The sequence below is a fragment of the Sylvia atricapilla genome, chromosome 1 (assembly GCF_009819655.1).
Source record: "Sylvia atricapilla isolate bSylAtr1 chromosome 1, bSylAtr1.pri, whole genome shotgun sequence".
NCBI lineage: Eukaryota > Metazoa > Chordata > Aves > Passeriformes > Sylviidae > Sylvia > Sylvia atricapilla.
The window spans coordinates 28,226,085-28,239,446 of NC_089140.1; positions in this window are offsets into that span (position 1 = coordinate 28,226,085).

Genomic DNA, 13,362 nt, shown 5'->3' on the forward strand with positions numbered 1-13,362 from the left:
TCCATCACAAGCATAATCATCAAATATACGGGAGAAAAAAGAGCAGGTAAATTATTCCAAAGTCCTTCTTTCTTCCTGGGTACAGAAATCTAATTCAGATATGTCTGTCATCCAAACAACTGATTTAATTATTATGTCATATACACTCTGATAAAAGATATAATCATAGGGGAACACCCTTTTCTCTCTCAGTCTTTTGATAATTCCTGAATTAAGGCCCCAGCATCTGGTCTACTCTAACACAAAATGCTGTCTCCAGGTCTTTGCTTGCTGGTACTGCCTGCTCTACTTCTTGGCTTTGTACTGAGATATTGTAGGTGGTAAGTCAGTACTGTGGAAATGTTTTGTGGTTAAAACCCAAAGAAGTGATTTGTGTTTATAAGCTTTAAATTGCCTTCCTGAAAAAATATGAACAAGCTGAAAGCTTCTGCTCATGTAAAATTGTGATGGATTGCATTTTATTGGAACTTATGAATAGCTCTTTGATTTGAAACAATGAACCCTTTAAATGCCTTTAGAAATTATAGTAAGATAAAGGTATTATTCTCCCTCCATCACCACCATCAGAAAATGACAAAAAGGCCTGTTTTGGAAGACAGACATACACACATGAACACTCACTCCCATATATCCATAATCACGCATTCAAATTTGTAGAAGATGACAAGTTTAATGTTGAATTTTTTAAGTTGGTATTGGATAAATGCCGGATTTTCAGATATCAACTCTTTTCTAAGTACACAGAATACATGTCTATATCAGAATACAGACACTATATTTATATATATATATGTACAAAATACAGATATTTAACTTAAAACATTATATATTCTAAGACACGCAACATCCATGAAAAAATATTTAGTGCTTTTCACCTACAGCTGATTTAGTTAGTATCTTAAAAGAAAAAAATACCAGAGGTTAATATATTTTCTTAGAACTTTGGTGTGTGAGAATGTAGAGATTTATTTATATAGATGCACCTTCAGTTTTCTCTTTGTGTTTATTTATACCCCAAAAATGTCATTTTCATATTTCAAGCATTTCTTTCAGGTTGAGGTTACTTGTTTTAGCACTCCCAAGTTAAAGGAAATATAAAGTCAAGGGAATATATAGCTAAGAATATGTTACTTCTTTTCATCAGATTCTGTCAAAATAGAAAACTTTGTTTTTCACATGTAAGTATATTTAACAGGAAAACAGGGAAAAATAAGAGAGTTAAAACTGTGAAAGCTTGGTTTTTTTCTGGCTAGGAAGCTTTTAGTGGCAGTAGTTAAATGTCGAATATGATTACACAAAACTGCTGCTTAAAACTGAAAGTAAAGTTGAGTATACTTGTGAGGACTGTTTCAGAAATTTAAAAAGTAGTAGTGCATAATTTATCACTAGTTAATAGACTTAGGTGCATTTCTGAGGTAATTCACCTAAACAGTCAACAATTTATCACATCACAATATATAAAATATAATTTTAATTAATAAATAGACATTCTATTGACTTTACAGCTACAAAAAATCAATCCTTCCTTACCTTCTGTCTACAGTTTGGGTTCCTTTAATGGGTTTTAATGGGTTTTATTCTATGCTCCCTTAGCAAAGCTTATTCATTTGCTTCCTGGAAGACTTTCTGTATTTTGTGGCATAATCTCAGTCTTTAGGGTATCTGCCTGATGCCTTAAAGCATCATTCATTACCCCTGAAACGACATTTTAGCCTACCTTGGAAATAATGAAGTTACTGTGATGCATTATAGTTCTTGTTAACAGGCAGGCTGTCTGTGAAGTCCTTATGTTTAAACTGCTTATTGGGAAAATAAAGTTTTCCAGTATCTCTGAATGGTTAATGAAGTACTTCACTTGCATAGTCTCAAGCCAGTTGGCAAAAGAGATCTTTATCACTGTCTTACAGAGAAGTAAGTCAGGTGGACCATTTCTGTACAACAAATGAAATAAGAACTGAACTCTCAGCTAAAATGCCAACGAGTCTGAGTATGCTCAGAATTTCAACTAGAATGTAAAAATATGTTTGTCATCTCACTTTTTTATTATAATTTTACAATTATTAAACTTCAGGAAAAGAGAAGCAAAAAGTACAAAAGGATTCCAACAATGTCACAACATGGGAAAAAATGAGGAATCAGGACCAAACCCAGTATATGGGTTATAAATGCTATAAAACCACTGAAATTTGTGATTTATCTACCTGTAAAGTTTTGTCAAGTTTATGTAAACTACAAATAAAATAATAATTAAATTTTATTTAGTTATCGAAATATTTCCCAAAAACTCTTGCATGAGCCATGATTTGCCCCTTGGGATAGTTTTTCACAGGCAGCATTGCTTAAAGGAATCTCAAGACAGTCTTATAGTGTTTTCCAGGAAAGGAAAATTACTCTTTTGCATCCCTTATACTGCTCTAATAATGTTAAGTACATAATAGTCGTAGCTGAGTATCTGTCATGAAGGTTTTCCCCTTGTTATAGGACTGAGTTCTGCCTCTACAGGAATGAATCAGATTTCACTTTATCAGAGAATACAAAACACCTGAATGATCTGTCCTCAAGGCTGCATACAGCTATGTGTACATAGGTGATCCCTCTTTGGAAAAGAACCAAAGATTCAGAAACTAAGTTTAAAAATAATTATTGTAGATTTTTAAATCAATGTAATTGTTTCAAAATGTGGGAGTCAATGGAAGTTCTATAAAGCAGATATTATTTTTTTAAAACTATCATTAGGCAATGTAACATAAGACAAATTATAGATGCCTGGTACAATATTGCTATTAACAGAACAGGGATGAATATGCAGAAATACGTAGAGGCAGAATTTCAACAAAAAAAGTGTAACCTGAAATATTAACATGTAGAAAAATCCAGCCTCAAAATTCTTTTTTCTTTTCTACCTCTTTTCTTAATTCCCATACTTAAATGTGCAGATACATATCTCAGGTAATAAGATTCTAATGCTCTTTCTTACTTCTCACAGCTGTCCTTTCACTCTGTTAAAGCAAGGTGTCTGGCTCTTTACTATTTCTGTACACTCAAATACTACTTCTTCCTCTCTTATATTTCTCTACTTCTTTTATAGAGCTCACCCACTGAACCAAAACAAAAGAAAAATTCACATTGACACCAGCTGTGATCCATATCCAAAAACGTGTTCCAAGAACATAAGGAGTCTAGAATTGAACCCACCCTTCCCAAACCTAAACTGTTGCAGTGGCAAGATGTGTTATCTTACAAAGGCAGCCACACCTCAGATAAAGAGCTTAGTGTGTCACAGGCAGCATGTGAGAATAGAACCCTGACTCAGAGATGGAAATCTTCCAGTTTCCACTTTTCTCTGTTTGACAATTATTCTTATATTTTTGACACAAAATTTTCAAAAGAAAAGGAATTGTTGACAAAGTTTATTACAAAGTAGTAGCTTAGCTGGTTTTATCTCCAAATAGTGGTATATCAAGAATAAGAAAGATGAAAGCAAGTTTTTTGTAAAGTATAATCATCAAAGCAGTGTTTTGCAGTTGGACTTTTCTCTTTTGCTTTCTGCAGTCTCCAAGTAATACTAATGAACAAGGTACATAAAAGGTTGTGAAATTCAATAGAGTAGAAGAGTAGTCATCACAAGAAAATGGTCAAATATCACCCTTTTTATCATTAAAAAAAATGGAATAGTTCCATTGTCAACTGCTGTAAACTATCATCTTTGAAAGTTTATTTAGTTTTAGAGCATGATAAATTTTGAACCTCCTCAGATAAAATTAGCTGTTGCTAAAGTTCTAATTGCAAAGAATGTTGAAAACAAATTTTTCTCATGTTAAGATCACCATATCCCAGGCAGGACTTTTTTTGATAATCGAATTATTTCATTACTTTTGGTCTATTCACCTATGTAAATGTAAATGTGTATCCAAGCCTTAAGGATCTGTGATGAAATCAAATTATATTTGGTGAGATAACTTCCCACTCCTTTGACTTGAGTTTTGTTATAGACAAAACAAATTACTACACAGGTCACTACCCTATTAGCTATAGTGAATATTCTGTATTTTGAAAAATGTCTTTTGCATTTATATCATCAGAGATAGCTCATAGGATCCCATCAAGGTGTTGATGCAAAACCTATTGTGTGACTTGTTCTTATATGTTTTTCTTAATGAGCCATATCCACTTTGAAGACTAAATTAGGTTATCATCAGACTAACACGATCTACAAAACATTGTAAAAAGGTTAAACTCTCTTAGATGGGGTTCCTGGATATTTATATGGTTTTTACAAAGGCCCCTGTAAGAAGATTATCCTTGTACCCATAGATTAAGGCCACTGCATGAACACTCTTTTACAAATCAATATTAATTAAAAATTATTATGATCAGAGAACTAAACAAAGGGCCTATGCTACTAAAGAAAGGGTATGCCCCAGTGACAGATCACTGTTAAAACCTCTCATGCCATTGGGTGATATTTGCCATATGTCCAATGATTGATAGTAAGATTTAATGAGTTCTTACAAGCAATTAAATAATCAAGGGTTCCTGCTGTTACATGGCATAGCTTGATAGAACAGTGACAAATGAGAGAATATCTGCAACCTAATCAAAGGGACATATTTCCTTGGGAACAAAATAATATTATCCACCAGTGCAATCAAAGGACAAAAGAACACAGAGAGGACGCAACAGAATGAGATAAATTTTGTGCTCTTTTCATTATTCTGGCCATACAGTTTCCATTTATTGGATCCTATTAAATCAGAAAGACAATTAGGCTACTTAAATATGTTTCATTTGTCATAAACTGTTAGCTAGTGGGTACATATCCATATCCAGTCACCTTAGGTCTCCTTTCCCCATGAAACACTATCCTAGGTTATGGTTTCTGTATTTTTATTTGGTATTTATTTCTATTGTGATTACTGAAGTCCTGTTTTGTTTGGTTTTTGTGGTTTTTTTTTTTTTCACTTTAACTGAAGGGATACAGTAAAAGACTGCACTACACCAAATTCATCAAATATTTTTGATTAATAAATTTTTCTAAACATTATATGTTATATATATCAACATTAGCTCCACTTTGGATGTGGAATGACATAATATTTTAGTATTTCTTTTAATTTCTATTATATTTTATTTTATTTTTAAAAAATTTCTTTCACTAGAAATTCAAAGCTTTCATTTCTTTCAAAAATAAATAAAAAATATTCCAAGACTAGACACCACTTTATAGCTAAAATTTTCATTAGAAAACATAAGCATCAGACTATAGTTATTCTGCATTGTATTTCAGCTAGCTAGCTGGTGAGTGGGATAAAAGTTATTGAAATGCACCAGACAACCAAGAGAACAATGTGCCCCTACTAATCATTATGTTCAAGTATTTAACAGGTGATCCATCTTTAGACTGTATAACACGTGACCTTTTTAACTATATACTGAGCTCCTTTCTGGTTTTCTTCTGTGTTGGTGGCACGTGGGAAGGGAGATGAACTCCTCTGGAGCAGACCGACCACAGGGCAGGTTGTTCCAATTCCAGCATAGTTTCCCAGAGCCCATTTCTCAGACTAAAACGTAAGAAGCAGGAAACTGTTGGGGATGATGCATCATTACACTGCACAGCAAAACCTCTAGTGATTTTGGTAGCTATTATACAGGATATCCATGGAATTGCAGTAATGGAGTTTTGCAGACAAAGAATGCTTTGGGTTTAAAGGGACTTTTAAGGATCATCTAGTCCAAGGCCTCCAATGATCAGGGACATAAATTCATCCTTGTCTCCCCCTTCTAATGGAATATGCAAGACTGTCTTACCCACAACGTGGTTTTTCTCTATTTTTCTCAGCTTTTTTCTAATGTGGGATAAGCACAAGTTGTAAAACCTTGACATTAAAAAAAAAACAACAGAATACCTGTCTTCCAGTCAGCTGTGTCCAGCACTGAAGTATCACTGATTCTGCTTTTTCCACACGCCAGTACATTTGCTTTGTTTTCCCATACACAAAGTGAAATTTGAGTATGTATCATGTTTCAGACATTAGTTATATTGCTTAATGCGCTAATGGAAGACGCTCGGATACTGCGCCAAAAAGTTAGTACAAAGAATATATCAAATAACTATAAAACCAAGTTAGAGAAATCAGCAAGCAAAAAGCTTCTTAATCTTTCAGTGATTTGAATATATTTAGCTATAGATTCTCTTTTGTATGCCTTCTAACCTAATAACAATTTTTAATACAATCTATGATAAAGCCACAGCTGATAAAAAAAGCATAATTCTTTGTTGAATTTCAGCTGCGGACAATTCTGCTGAAGTCAGAATTTCACTCAGCATAAAAGTGAGATAAAGATGTTTAAACTAAGGCATGCTTTTAGATTAAGAAGATCTATTTGCTTCATATAAGTCTTAAAAAATGGATTATCCACCTCAAATTTTTGCCTTGAATTTTTAGTCAATTCCAAGAACTGCTCAGATTATTGGCTGAGAGAACTTGAGGAATCCTGCTGCTGCAGAGCCACATGTACACAGGGACTTTAATGAACCTGTCAAGTGATGCACCAGCGTGGTTTAACATGGGGGTCTGTCAGATCACTGATCCATTGGATCACATCAAGTCTGTACTTAGGTCTGAACTTAATGTGATCTAGTGAAGGTAAACTAAATGAGTGCTATATGTAGTAAGTGGCAAGAGTCAACAACTCCTACTAAAATAACAAATTGATTGTTCCAGAAAGCAAACAACTCCTCAAGAATCATGGAATGATATCAAGTTTTCGGCAGCATTAGATTCCTAAGGACCACTCTCAATTGATATATTCACAAAAAGTACACACCTCATTAGATTCTGTAGAGATTGCAAAGCTAGCTATAATGTAAAAACAGGCAGACAGTCTGTCTCAATATTATTACAGGAAGGCTTGGTTAAATTAATAGCTTCTCATTGATTAAAAAATCTTGCATTTTACATGTTCTTAAGTTGGTTCCCACCATTACCTTTCAATAACAGAATACGAGTCTTTGGAGAAATGTGGTTATATTGAACTACTGTACTGAAATATGAAGGTTGGCAAAATAAGCTGTTTACGCTAACCTATTGTTATTTCCTGTCATAAAGTTCTCTCCACCTGAAAGATAAAGACAACCTCATCAATGCACCCTAAATTTTTGTTCTTTGATAATTTTTATAATATTCCTAGACTATTACAAATGTAGTTAGTTTGGAAGAGTCATTGAGCATGATTCCACCAAATTATTTCATAACTACTGAAAGTGAGAAATATTTATCTCCATATAGCATTTGCTATTGTATGCAACTCTCAGCTTTTGATTCTTTGCAATTACTATATAAATCCAGCTAAAAAAAATAACTCTAGCTCTGATCCAGTAAAATGCTTTCTAAATCATCCTAAGAACTCATGCTATGATTTTGATTGCACAGAGTACTTTGGTAAGCTGAGTTTTTTCATGCCGATTGTATTATGCACACTCCCTCAAAAACTGTTTTGAGAACTTCTGCATAAACCTATTCAAATGTATTTTTACTGGCATGCAATGTTGGAAGACTTTTCTCAGTGCCACAAGATCATCAAAGCTGAATTGAAGAATAACAAACCCACAACATTTTTATATATATATATATAAAATATTGTGATCTACTGCCCTTGTTCTTTTGTATTTCTGCAAGCTTGGTCTGCACCACTACCAATCTTATGGGGCAGATGTTCTTCTGCCAGTCAAACAGGAAAGGACAGATCAGATGTCCAACTATGCCCTGATGTACTTAGGCCTGAGTTTCAAGAATAATGTTATTTGTTTTAGTGTATTGAATATGTCTTCTTCTTTCTCAACAGAAATGTTAAGCCAAGCAGCATGGATGCACAGCAAACAAATGGCAGCTGCCACATGTGCAATTTGACTAAGATACTGTGATGTGAAAGGCAAGAGAAAAGGAATTTAACTTTATGGGGACAGGACAGCTGTGTGATTTTCCTGTCTCTCAGACTTAGGGTTGTCACAGTAGTGGTTTCTAAAAAACACTCATTTTGTACTCTTCGTAGTGTAGACCATTTTAAGGACTGATTATTGAAACAATTGAAGTGGCTGCCTAGAGGTTTGGGATTATGTTTGGAATAGTCAACAAGGTAGTAAACTAATGAAGCACTGCTAGCTGCTCTTTGGATTCCTTGTCTTCACAGTTCATGTAACCAGTCTTTGAAAGTATTAGCTTCAGCGTCATCTAGAGATGGTCTGTGCTTTTGCCAGTTGAGTTTTCACTATAAAATATCTAGCAGATTACTTTCTTTTTAGAAAAATATGAGTCCCTATATTAACTGAATTAACTTTTCCAACTCAGTTTTTCATAGAATCATGTAATTTTGTGAAACTCTCTGTGGAAGCATTGTCTCCTCATCTTGGGCCACTTCCCGGATTTTCTCTGTTTACCACAGTGGTCTGTATGCAATGTGGCAGGGAGGCTTTTCTTTCCCATGAGGCTGACTCCCTTCCAAGTCACAGGGGTCAAGCTTCATGTTTACTTCCAGATATTCATCTCATTGGCTGTGTGTGTGCTGACTCTTCTCTTTTTTTTCCCCTCTGTTTTGAAATTATCAAAGTCCTGCAATGCGATGAAAAAAAATGGTTCTCAATGAATTCTGTGGAAGTATCAAAGGGAAAGAGTAAGCATCTATATTTGGCATAAACACAAACTATTATTAGACAGAGATTTTGGAAGTAGTTGTAATTTATCTGCTATCAGGAGCAATAGAAAACCATATGGATGATAAAAAACATAACCAGGGCAAGGTCCTTCCTGTGTCTGTTGACAGCTAATATGCACCAGGAGGGCAATGCCATATGTTTGCATGTACATTACCACGGGGGGCAGTGACATATGTTCACACGTATGTCACCCCTCTGGCCTGCTGTCATAAGGCTGTTTCCAAAGGGGAGTGCTCCCTTGAAAAACAGAAACAAAACCCATAAATGTGAGTCTCCTACATTCTCTTTGTCAGCAGCTTTTCTAGGACTACCACTGCTGATGAGCAATCAGAATGGTTCATCAAAGCAACAAAGGTTTCTGCAACCCTCTCCTTTATCTCTTCAAGGTATTGAATGACAAAGGAGGAAAATACAGACACCCCACTAGAACAGTCACACCTGCTGGAAAAGTCATACCTGCTGAAATACTAGATGTGTTGTAAGTCCTGAGGTTGGTAAGCATGTGCTTCTCCCAAAATATTTCATGGACTGTTCTTCTTTTCACTTCATTTCAGGCTGGACATGTCCTCATATCATGTCAAAAGCAATTCTTAGCAGGATAAAAGAAGGAGTTTAGGAGTAGAGGAGTGACAAATTGAGAGAATAAAAAGGTGTTGTTCATGATACTATCGCCTGTAGTTCTGGGGGGCTGGAGGTAAACAGTAATATTAGATTATCCCAACCATTCCCCTGGCTGTGCAATATTATTCCTTGCAATGTAATTTCTAGTGTTTTGTTCATTCCATTTAGTACTAACCCAAGCAGATAGCCTTTCTGTTCTATCTCTTGGGAGACCATTTATCCCTCAATCCACTTATTCCACTATTAGGTAGATTTTCTGAAATTTGCAGTGTATTTTCCTCTTTTTTAATTTCCTTCCTCTCTTTAATTATTTCTTTTGGTGCAAATATGGCTCATCTTTTTATATTTGCATTCCCTCAGAGGTCATAAAGTCTGGCACACAGAGCAGGAATGCAAGCCACAGTATGAAATCTGCTTTTAGAAAAGGGCAACCTGCAGGGTATTTTGCTTGGTTTCAAATGACATGTGACTGAGAGTATTTTGGATTTTGTAGATATGTATCCATTACCTAATTAAGTCTTATTTGGTCTAGGTGTATTCCAATATGCTAGTAACTTGACTTGAATGCTAGTAACAATACCAAGAGCTCTCTGTTAAAGTTTTAATAGGAGCATGCAAAGCTTCTCCCTTGTTTTGTCAGAGCAATCCATTACAGGAGGAAAATGGTCAGGATCTTGCTCTGGACTATGTGCTGTTTTAAAGCCAAGTCTAACACTTCAGTATCTGATTGACTTTATTTTCCTGTCTATAATTCAAAAATATAAAACTATGCTTGTCTTGCACTTTTGTAAAGATCTGGGTGCTCACTAATCTTTCTTGTGAAACGACTATGATTTTGGCTGGCTTTTTTCCTTTTCTAGACATTTATCTATCTTTTCCCTATCTTAGTGTTCTGAAAGCAGAATTGCAGCAATTTCATCTCCTTCAGTGCCTGGAAGCCTCTCTGTGCTTTAGGCAGGTAAGTTTATAACTCCAGCAGTTCTCAGAAACACTTAGCAGGAAAGAGATAGGAGAGGCAAATCCAGGGGATCATCAGAAAGTGGTCTCTGGGAAAAGTAAAGCCACCTGAGTCAAAGTAATGGGGAGGAACAAAAAGACATAATGTGCTAGGTGGAGACAGTCTTCCTATCCCTGGGAGTAACTGGGTCTGCTCAGGATGGAAATTTCTGGATTAGAGGATGTGGCAGTCAGGACAGTCACAGCACAGCAACAGGGTCCACAGCTCAAGAAGAGGGTTGGAAACCACTGAGAGGATCGAAGATGAGAGAGCTCTGGCTTCAGAGATGGCAGAAACAATAAATTCCTGGGGATTGGAGGATCTACTACTGTGCAGTTTGGGGCAAATTCAAAATTTGCCACCAAGTTGACAGAAACAAAGCTATAAAGTACTTTCCATGCAGGGACAAAGTCATCAAGAAGAGATTTTGGCAGAGATCTATTTATAAAGCTTTTGCTATTTCTGCCTTTATTGGAAATCTCATTTTCAAGTACAAAAATAAAAAACGAGAGAGAGGGAAAGAAAAAAAGTAATAACCCCAGAGAGTACTCTCCTTTACATTAACAGAAAATACAGATATTTGAAGTTGAACACGATTTTTGTTCTGCTCCAGGCATCTCACCGTAAGAGAAAGGTCCTGAGCTCCAACTCAAAGACTTCTAACTCCAGAACCAATACCATTTCTTAATGAGGCCACACCAGGTAATGAAATAAAATTTGAAATCAGCAATTATTTTGAATTATTTTTTTAAATTTACATGTCTTTTTCTTCTTTTTGTTCAGTGTTATAAAGAGTTGAAATGAGCACTCAGCTTTATTTAATTACCATGCTGTCATGATCACATTACATACCCTAACAAAGTAATATGGATTCTTCACTCTTTCTGGAGAGGACAAACAATACAGATTTGGTCTCCAGAATTTGGTCTTCTCATTAGCTTCGATGAAACAGCATTTTACTCTACTTTTGGTTCACTCTCCTACATTTGGCTTTAGGTCATCAATACCAGACTTAATTCACAATACCAACAAAGTTCTTTCCTGACTGGGCCACAGGGTGAAAATTTCTCACACGAAATTAGTAAATACTTTCAAAACCTAATAAGTTAGAAAAAGCTGCAATTGCCTTCTTTATGGATGATCTACAAAAGGAAGGCCGAACTTGTATACATCATTTACTCAAAGTAATTTGCTTTATCAAATAAAATAGATTGGAAGTAGAGATCAGTAACTTGTAAAAGTAGATGCTGGCTGAGGATATAGACCCAAAGGAAAAAGACAAACATACCCTTGTTCATGGGAATGATTGTGAGGGAGTGCAGATTGGACAGGAGTGAAAAGTTGGAGCAATGAAGGTTTTCAGTGTGGTGGCCAAAGACAGTAATACAAAGAAATACAAAAAATGTTTAAATTTATTGACTTTATTTCAAGATATCTTTAAAAGCCATAAGGAAAAAAAACAAACAAACAAACAAAAAAAAAAACAAAACAAAAAAAAAACAACAAAACTAAAAGAAGCCGAAGAAATCACTGAAGAAGATTGTAGTCATATTAGGAGTCATGCAAGATAATCATAATAGCAGTGTACATCTGCACACTAGTATTTTGAGATATAAACTGTGATATATATAACTTGAGATTTATCCATAAGATAACTTTGTTGCTTTACCTAAGACCATTTTACTAATGGAATACTCTTCCTTCTTTTATGTTGAATAGAGAATTGGTTATGACTGAGATAATCGAGATATTCCATGAGTTCTTTCTTATCTGTATTACAGATCTAGATTTTTTTAGAATTCATGCATATGCATTTCTAACAAATGGTAAAAGCATTTATTTCATGAATATATGCTATCAGCAGAGTATTGTAAATTATTATTTTAATAACCCCGTCAAATGCTGTTTCTGCAGCACTTGTACTTCCTACTTTTGCTTTTGTGGATTTGAACCAGAAGACAAAAATATGATGACATCTCACTTAAGTTTTGCTATTTACATTGAATTCTGATTTAATCTTAAATTTTTATGATTTGTTTCCTCTCTTTCCTATTTTTGAAAGTTGGGTGAAAAGTAGACATTTCCCCTCCTGTATATGCCTATATATAAAAAAAGTAAAGCAAGTACTCATTTTTATGACCGTTTTTCAAAAAAAATTTAGTTTTTCTGGGGCTTGGCCAGAACTCTTCAAACATCTGTCTTTTGCAAGCAGGTTCTAGAACACTTGGACCGGCTCAAATTTCCACAGCATTTTACTACCTGTGCTCTATCTAGATGTTTTACTCTTGCTTCTTGCATTCTTACTAGTGTCACAGCAGCAATAATCCTGAGCCTTGTACTTGTTCCTGACAAATGAGCTGTCTCTTATTCACTTGACAAAAAAAATGAACTGGGTTTTGCTGTACTTTATTTCAGGCACACAAATGTCTCATGTGAGTCTATCTCCATGGAGATTGTGATAAAACATAGTATCTGGAAATGCATTTTGAAAGCTTATTCCTCCTTTTCTCCAGGACAATGGGCTATCCAGAACCTTATGTGTTTTCTTAGCACCATTCATCTGATCTTAAACTCCTTGCAACAAAGCTGGTGTCTTGGAAAAAAATCTCTAAAAGATAAATTGGGGCCACCTTCTTATTCTTCCCAAAATTTCCATCATCATTTAAATAAGTGGGCATACTCATAGTCCTGAGATATGCCAGTGCTCTCTGCTGTTGTTCATAATTTTGTATTTATTTAGTTTTTGAAAGAGTTCTCTTTCAAAAGATTCAAGGGAGAATGAATCAGTTTTAATGATGGAACTGGCAATTAGTACTGCTGAGCTATAGTTTCAGTTTTTTGACAGAGCTCCTGAACTTAATAAATTATGGATCAGTAGAGGGGGAAGGAAGGTCTCAAAACCTGCCTAAGCAGCACATGAACTGGTAGTGCACTACATTGCATCTCCATTCAATAAATGTCCATTTCAGTCTGGTTTTGCGGTCAAGTGTGAAGAAGAAACATCATCTGTAATTAATAACAGTTTAAAAAA